Source organism: Rhinopithecus roxellana, chromosome 5 (genome assembly GCF_007565055.1).
Source record: "Rhinopithecus roxellana isolate Shanxi Qingling chromosome 5, ASM756505v1, whole genome shotgun sequence".
Lineage (NCBI taxonomy): Eukaryota > Metazoa > Chordata > Mammalia > Primates > Cercopithecidae > Rhinopithecus > Rhinopithecus roxellana.
The window spans coordinates 94,925,582-94,933,209 of NC_044553.1; the positions used below are offsets into that span (position 1 = coordinate 94,925,582).

General features: G+C 39.0%; 1 pseudogene; it reads right to left on the reverse strand.

The window, feature by feature from the left end:
* Nucleotides 1-2,681: 2,681 nt before the first annotated feature.
* On the reverse strand, nucleotides 2,682-7,387 carry LOC104675791 (annotated as a pseudogene).
* Between the last annotated feature and the right edge of the window lie 241 nt (nucleotides 7,388-7,628).

Here is a 7,628-nt window from a genome sequence, read left to right on the forward strand (position 1 = left end):
GATATCAAATTGTCCCTGTTTGCAGAAGACATGACTGTATAGTTAGAAAACCCTATCGTCTCAGCCCAAAATCTCCTTAAACTGATAAGCAGCTTCAGCAACATCTCAGGATACAAAATCAATGTGCAAAAATCACAAGCATTCTTATACACCAGTAACAGAGAGCCAAATCATGAATGAACTCCCATTCACAATTGCTTCAAAGAGAATAAAACACCTAGGAATCCAACTTACAAGGGATGTGAAGGACCTCTTCAAGGAGACCAACAAACCACTGCTCAATGAAATAAAAAAGGACACACACAAATGGAAGAACATTCCATGCTCATGGATAGGAAGAATCAATATGGTGAAAATGGCCATACTGCCCAAGGTAATTTATAGATTCAATGTCGTCTCCATCAAACTACAAATGACCTTCTTCACAGAACTGGAAAAAACTACTCTAAAGTTCATATGGAACCAAAAAGAGCCCACATTGCCAAGACAATCCTATGCAAAAAGAACAATCCTGGAGGCATCACGCTACCTGACTTCAAGCTATACTACAAGGCTAAAGTAACCAAAACAGCATGGTATTGGTACCAAAACAGAGATATAGACCAATGGAACAGAACAGGGCCCTCAGAAATAATACCACACGTCTATAACCATCTGATCTTTGACAAACCTGACAAAAACAAGAAATGGAGAAAGAATTCCCTGTTTAATAAATGGTGCTGGGAAAACTGGCTAGCCATATGTAGAAAGCTGAAACTGGATCCCTTGCTTACATCTTATACAAAATTTAATTCAAGATGGATTAAAGACTTAAATGTTAGACCTAAAACCATAAAAACCCTAGAAGAAAACCTAGACAATACCATTCAGGACATAGGCATGGGCAAAGACTTCATGACTAAAACACCAAAAGTAAAGGGAACAAAAGCTAAAACAGACAAATGGGATCTAATTAAACTAAAGAGCTTCTGCACAGCAAAAGAAACCACCATCAGAGTTAACAGGCAATCTACCACATGGGAGAAAATTTTTACAATCCACCCATCTGACAAAGCACTAATATCGAGGATCTACAAAGAACTTAAACAAATTTACAAGAAAAAATCAACCCCATCAAAAAGTGGGTGAAGGATATGAATAGACACTTCTCAAAAGAAGATATTTATGCAGCCAATAGACACATGACACATGAAAAAATGCTCATCATCACTGGCCATCAGAAAAATGCAAATCAAAACCACAATTAGATAACATCTCACACCAGTTAGAATGGCAATCATTAAAAAGTCAGGAAACAACAGGTGCTGGAGAGGATGTGGAGAAATAAGAACACTTTTACACTGTTGGTGGGACTGTAAACTATTTCAACCATTGTGGAAGACAGTGCGGCGATTCCTCAAGAATGTAGAACTGGAAATACCATTTGACCCAGACATCCTATTACTGGGTGTACACCCAAAGGAATATAAATCATGCTGCTACAAAGACACATGCACACGTATGTTTATTGTGGCACTATAAGACTTGGAACCAACCCAATGTCCAACAATGATAGACTGGATTAAGAAAATGTGGTGCATATACACCATGGAATATTATGCAGCATTAAAAAAGGATGAGTTCATGTCCTTTGCAGGGACACGGATGAAGCTGGAAATCATCATTCTGAGCAAACTATCGCAAGGACAGAAAACCAAACACTGCGTGTTCTCTCATAGGTGGGAATTGAACAATGAGAACACTTGGACACAGGGTGGGGAACCTCACACCCCAGGGCCTGTCATAGGGTGAGGGCAGGGGGGAGGGATAGCATTAGGAGATATACCTAATATAAATGACGAGTCAATGGGTGCGGCACACCAACATGGCACATGTATACATATGTAACAAACCTGCACATTGCGCACATGTACCCTAGAACTTAAAATATAATTTAAAAAGAATTTAATTAATTTAAGTCTAAAGTAAGTATTAATAGGTTAAAAACTTACTACTGTCATTTTGTTAATTGTTTTCTTGGTTTTTTATAGCTCCTTTGTTCCTTCTTCCTCTCTTGTTGCCTTGTTTCGTGATTTTATTATCTTTTTTTTAGTATGCTTTGATTCCTTTCTCTTTATTTTTGTGTATCTACTACAGGTTTTTTTCTTTGTGGTTTCTATGAGGCTTAAATAAAATAGCTTATAGTTATAACAATCTATTTTAAGCTGATAAAAACTTAACTTTGACTACATAGAAAAACTATTCTTTAACTTCTCATCCTCCCATATTTTGTTATTGATGTCACAATTTACATTTTTTTGCTAAGTTCAAAGTATTATTTCCTTCACTTCTAATTACAAATAAGTTTTACCTTTTATTGTATTTCATTATACAATTTTACATAGTACCACTATTGTTTTAAGCAATAATTAAGCAAATTGAACTACTGTTTTTGAGCTCTATTTTTCAGCATATAGATTTACCTGAAAAAGTACAAACCAAGCACAGTGGTGCGATTTTCCAGGGACTTTCAAATTACTTAAATATTTACTAATATATAAGCCCTCTGCTGAAACACATGAAAATTTTGGTGTCGAGAAGAAACACTCCATGTATATGAAATCTGTAAATGTCAACATTTGCACAGTTCCAAATACTCCTGAGAAAGGTCAGTCTTACTGTCATTTATATCTGCATTTTTTTCACACTTCAGTGCATCTTGGGGAACCATAATCTCGGTTACTCGATGTACCACTAATTGCACAAAATACATGTAATATGTTGCTAATCCAGGGAGAATGCATTGTGTCTTCTTGTAATATCTGCTCGTGGATAATGGCAATTCTTTTATTATGTTTCTGAAATTTGACTTTAGCCCTTCATGGTACTCAACTTGATCTTCTTTTTTTGTTTGTTTGTTTTTTGGGGTTTTTTTGTTTGTTTGTTTGTTTGAGACGGAGTCTCGCTCTGTCGCCCAGGTTAGAGTGCAGTGACCGGATCTCAGCTCACTGCAAGCTCCGCCTCCCGGGTTCACTCCATTCTCCTGCCTCAGCCTCCCGAGCAGCTGGAACTACAGGCGTCCACTACCTCGCCGGGCTAGTTTTTTGTATTTTTTTTAGTAGAGACGGGGTTTCACCGTGTTAGCCAGGATGGTCTCGATCTCCTGACCTTGTGATCCGCCCGTCTCGGCCTCCCAAAGTGCTGGGATTACAGGCTACACCCACCGCGCCCGGCCAACTTGATCTTCTTTAATTAGCTACTCATTTAGTTCAAGTGCAATGCTGCATGCTTGTATGAATTTCCTAAACATGTCTTTCAACTCACTCACTTTCTTAGGTGGATACTTGCTAGCTTGGCTGTCATTTAAGAAAGCCCTTGCTTGGCCGGGCACGGTGGCTCAAGCCTGTAATCCCAGCACTTTGGGAGGCCAAGACGGGCGGATCACGAGGTCGGGAGATCGAGACCATCCTGGCTAACACGGTGAAACCCCGTCTCTACTAAAAAAAATACAAAAAACTAGCCGGGCGAGGTGGCGGGCACCTGTAGTCCCAGCTACTCGGGAGGCTGAGGTAGGAGAATGGCTAAACCCGGGAGGCGGAGCTTGCAGTGAGCTGAGATCCGGCCATTGCACTCCAGCCTGGGCGACAGAGCGAGACTCCGTCTCAAAAAAAATAAAAAGAAAAGAAAAGAAAGCCATTGCTTATGCTAATGGACCTGCATTGACCTGCACGGAAACACAGCCCTGCAATTTAAGTTGGAGCTGAATCATGTCCATGTCAAGGGAGGAGCAAAGCTTTTGAAGATCTGCAGTTTTATCTTTTATTTCATCAGTGGCAACATCAATTGGTTTTAAATTAATCTGCTGTTTACAGTTAATAGGGATCCTCTTCTTCACATAGAGAAATGAGTTTGAAGTTGTCAAGATTTTACGGCATTGCACTGTTCTTCTGTACAACCCAGCTTTTTGCCTGAAAAAGTGTAAGGAGCCACAAAAACAAATCTGCTGATACTATAGTTTTTCAAACTCAGTCTTTCTTTCTGTGAGTTCTTTGTTCATCAAAATAAGGCTTCACATAAGTAACTTGTATGTGAGCATATTTTGGATCAAGCTCTTTGGCATTTACCTTGTCTGCATCCTGAATTATTTTGACATTCTCCATACCAAATTTTTCACCATGAAGTTTAACAAGTCTCAGGGAAATTTCTGAGAGGCCAGTGAGCTTTGGTTCTTTTTTTTTTTTTTTTTTTTTATACTTTAAGTTCTAGGGTACATGTGCATAACGTGCAGGTTTGTTACATATGTATACTTGTGCCATGTTGGTGTGCTGCACCCATCAACTCGTCAGCACCCATCAATTCGTCATTTATATCAGGTATAACTCCCAATGCAATCCCTCCCCCCTCCCCCCCCCATGACAGGCCCCAGTGTGTGATGCTCCCCTTCCCGAGTCCAGGTGATCTCATTGTTCAGTTCCCACCTATGAGTGAGAACATGCAGTGTTTGGTTTTCTGTTCTTGTGATAGTTTGCTAAGAATGATGGTTTCCAGCTGCATCCATGTCCCTACAAAGGATGCAAACTCATCCTTTTTTATGTCTGCATAGTATTCCATGGTGTATATGTGCCACATTTTCTTAATCCAGTCTGTTCCATCTTCTTCTTCAAAAAAGACTGGCCATAAAGGCAACCCTGAAGAAAGTGCCTAAAAGTCTTTTTTTTTTTTTTTTGGATGCATAACTTCCAGAATTTTTGTGTAAGCTCCATGAAGAGTTCTATAAACTTGAGTAAGTTTCTTAAACGCATGATTTTTCTCATAAATTGTAATGATCAACTTGGAAATCTCAGAAATCATTTCATAAAGTTTCACCTTCCATAAGCTATCCATACATTGTTCTAGCAACTCCAGCAAGACTTCTTCACTATAATGGACATCCATCATCCCAGCATCTTCTTTCATTGCTCCTCCTTCGTCTATATTGGGAGTAATTTTCTTGAAGGGTGAATATCCATTAGGAAATTTTTTTTCAATGAAGAAACTCTGCAACTAGAGCTGCTACATGGACATAACACATTGCAGCCTCTGAAAAATCTCCATTTTTTACATGAATGTTGGCCATGCTATCAAGTCAGGTTTTCCTGAGCTCTGGGTTACTTGCATAGGTCTTGGTTAAGCTACAGTAGAGATCACTTCGCATTTCAGGGTCTTTCTCATGCTCCTTCATTTGGGCAGTGGCCATAAGAACAATGCAGATTCTCTTGGTCAAGTATTTGACTTCTGTGGGAAAGGCAATTGCCTTCATAGGTCTGTCACTATTTGCAAAATTATTGATAATGAATAAAGACTCCTGAAATCTTGATCTTCCACTTAGTGCTACATCAGCTATCAGGTGGCTTACAGCAATTATTATCTATAGATGTGTCCTCTAAACGGTCTTCCTTTTGGTATACTCAAAGTTGTTTCTCAACAAAAGATGCAAAAATGCAGATGTTTCATTTCTGGTTGAGTTAATCTTCAATGTGCAGCACTTTAAAACCTCATAGCAAAATGAAGCACACATGTTTACTCTTCCTTTGAAAAAGTCTGAAGGAAACTTACTGATGAAAGCTCTCAGTGAGGCAAATACATGTTTCAGCAACACTTCAGATTGTCCATTTTCAAGAAAGGCAAGATGAATATCAAACACCTTTTTCATTAATGGGTTGTGGTCATCATTATTTAAAAGTTGGGTCTTGAAGCCCTGATGGAAAATGACATGGTATCTAGTACTGTTAGGGAAATTTCAGTAGCTGTATTGCCTTCAAGAAGTTCCTGGTGGAAAATGTCTGTTCAGTTGTTCTAGAACTGTGATTAAGTGCAAATGAACTTTCTAGGCTACTAAGATGCTGAAGCCGGGTCTGCATTATCCCTGATTTGTTTCAAAGGGCAGGCATGGTTTGTGATTTTTGGTCTATTCTGAAGTGTTTTGACAGCCAGGCATCATGCACCTTGCTATGTTTCTTTTCCCCATATATCTAAAGTGAAACAAGCATACTTCTAAAAGTATAAAAATGTGTATGAACTCCTGAGGAGATATTTTATTCTAGTAAGTTAAGAGAGTATCTTCCGAAATCACTTTTACTATATATAGCTAGCACATCAAGAGGCTTCTGATTTCATACTGATCCAGGCAGTTATACTGGGATACGCTACTCCTTGTAGAACTTTGTCGGGTATTTTCACCAGCATTGCCCCAATCTGGAAATCCTGTTGCTCCTTCTGGGATAAGGAAACCTCTTGAATCTTCTCTCTTAATTCCATGTCCATTTTGAAAAGACCCATAAGCAGTGCCTTTGTCAGTGCTCAGACTCCCTCTATTGTCAGGTGAAGTAAAGCCATACGGAAACTCATCTCTGGATATAGAATTAGGCATGGCTGCACAAGAATACAAGGTATCGTGACCTGCTAATCGCTGTATATTTTCCAAAAGCACTCCAACAAAGGGGAGGTACAATTGTGCTATTTTGGCTTGTTGGTTCTTGTGCTGGTATCTTGTGTCAAATGCATGTTTTATCAAAATGTTCTTTATGACAGAGATAGTTGTATATCTGATCTCATAATTGTCCTGAAGAGCAATGGAAGTTTCCCTCAGAAGTAGACCAAACAAGAAGTGATGCTTGCAATACTCATCTGATAAACTGTATTCAAGAATCTTGAATACAGTTTAGGTTTTGCAAATGCCATTGGCAAGTTCAGAGGAATGTAATGTTCATAATTGCAAATTGCTTGCAGAAATTCAAACTTGTATTCAGCCAGAACCTTAGGATCTTTGAGGCTGAATCCAGATATATAGTCAAATTGAAAACAAATCCTCTATCCATTAGTGTCAAACAGCACTTTAGGAAGCTAGTCAAACTGTAATTCACATTTCTGGACTCACCGGGAATTTCCGCATACCGAATAGTCACATGGTTATTGCAAGAAGCAGTGAATGTAAGGCATGATGATATGCCTCAGGAAATCTCTGACCTCAGGGAAGCTTAATCTTACTCTCTTCCAACAAGTATGTGGCCATCGACTTTGCAATTATTTCAAAGAAAAACCATGAGTGCTTTAGCAATGTGTTTATTGCTAAAAAATCTGCAGACTGTTTCAATAGTGCTATCATCATAGCAGCCAGGGTTTTACATATCAGCTGGGCCTGAGAAGCACTTGGTTTTTCAGGTCGGAAGCAATACTTTATGAATGATCTTAAATAACTATCCAAGCCTTCTTCACTTTGGCACTTTGATACAATATGTAAGAGAACCATGGTGCAGCTGATAGGAACATCATCTTCATGGATCATATTTGTGAGAACTCAGAAGAGTTGCCTAAGAATTACAGGTAGAAACTGTATCATGACTTAGATCTCCATGGCATGCAAAGACTTTAAGCATTTAATGAGCTCCCCTGGAACTTCTTTAGAGCCTGACTGAATCAGCTGGCAATGATGGAAGAATTTGTGCAAATGCAGATCTTAAGTGTAAATGGTAGATTCTAAGTGGCTTTTAATCTTCCACGAATGCTTTGCACCATCTACCTATTTAATACCCATGTTACATTGTCTTCTTGATTATCCATCATTCAGATTCAAGTAGCCTGGGGGAAGATTGGCAGAAACTGGCAGCTGC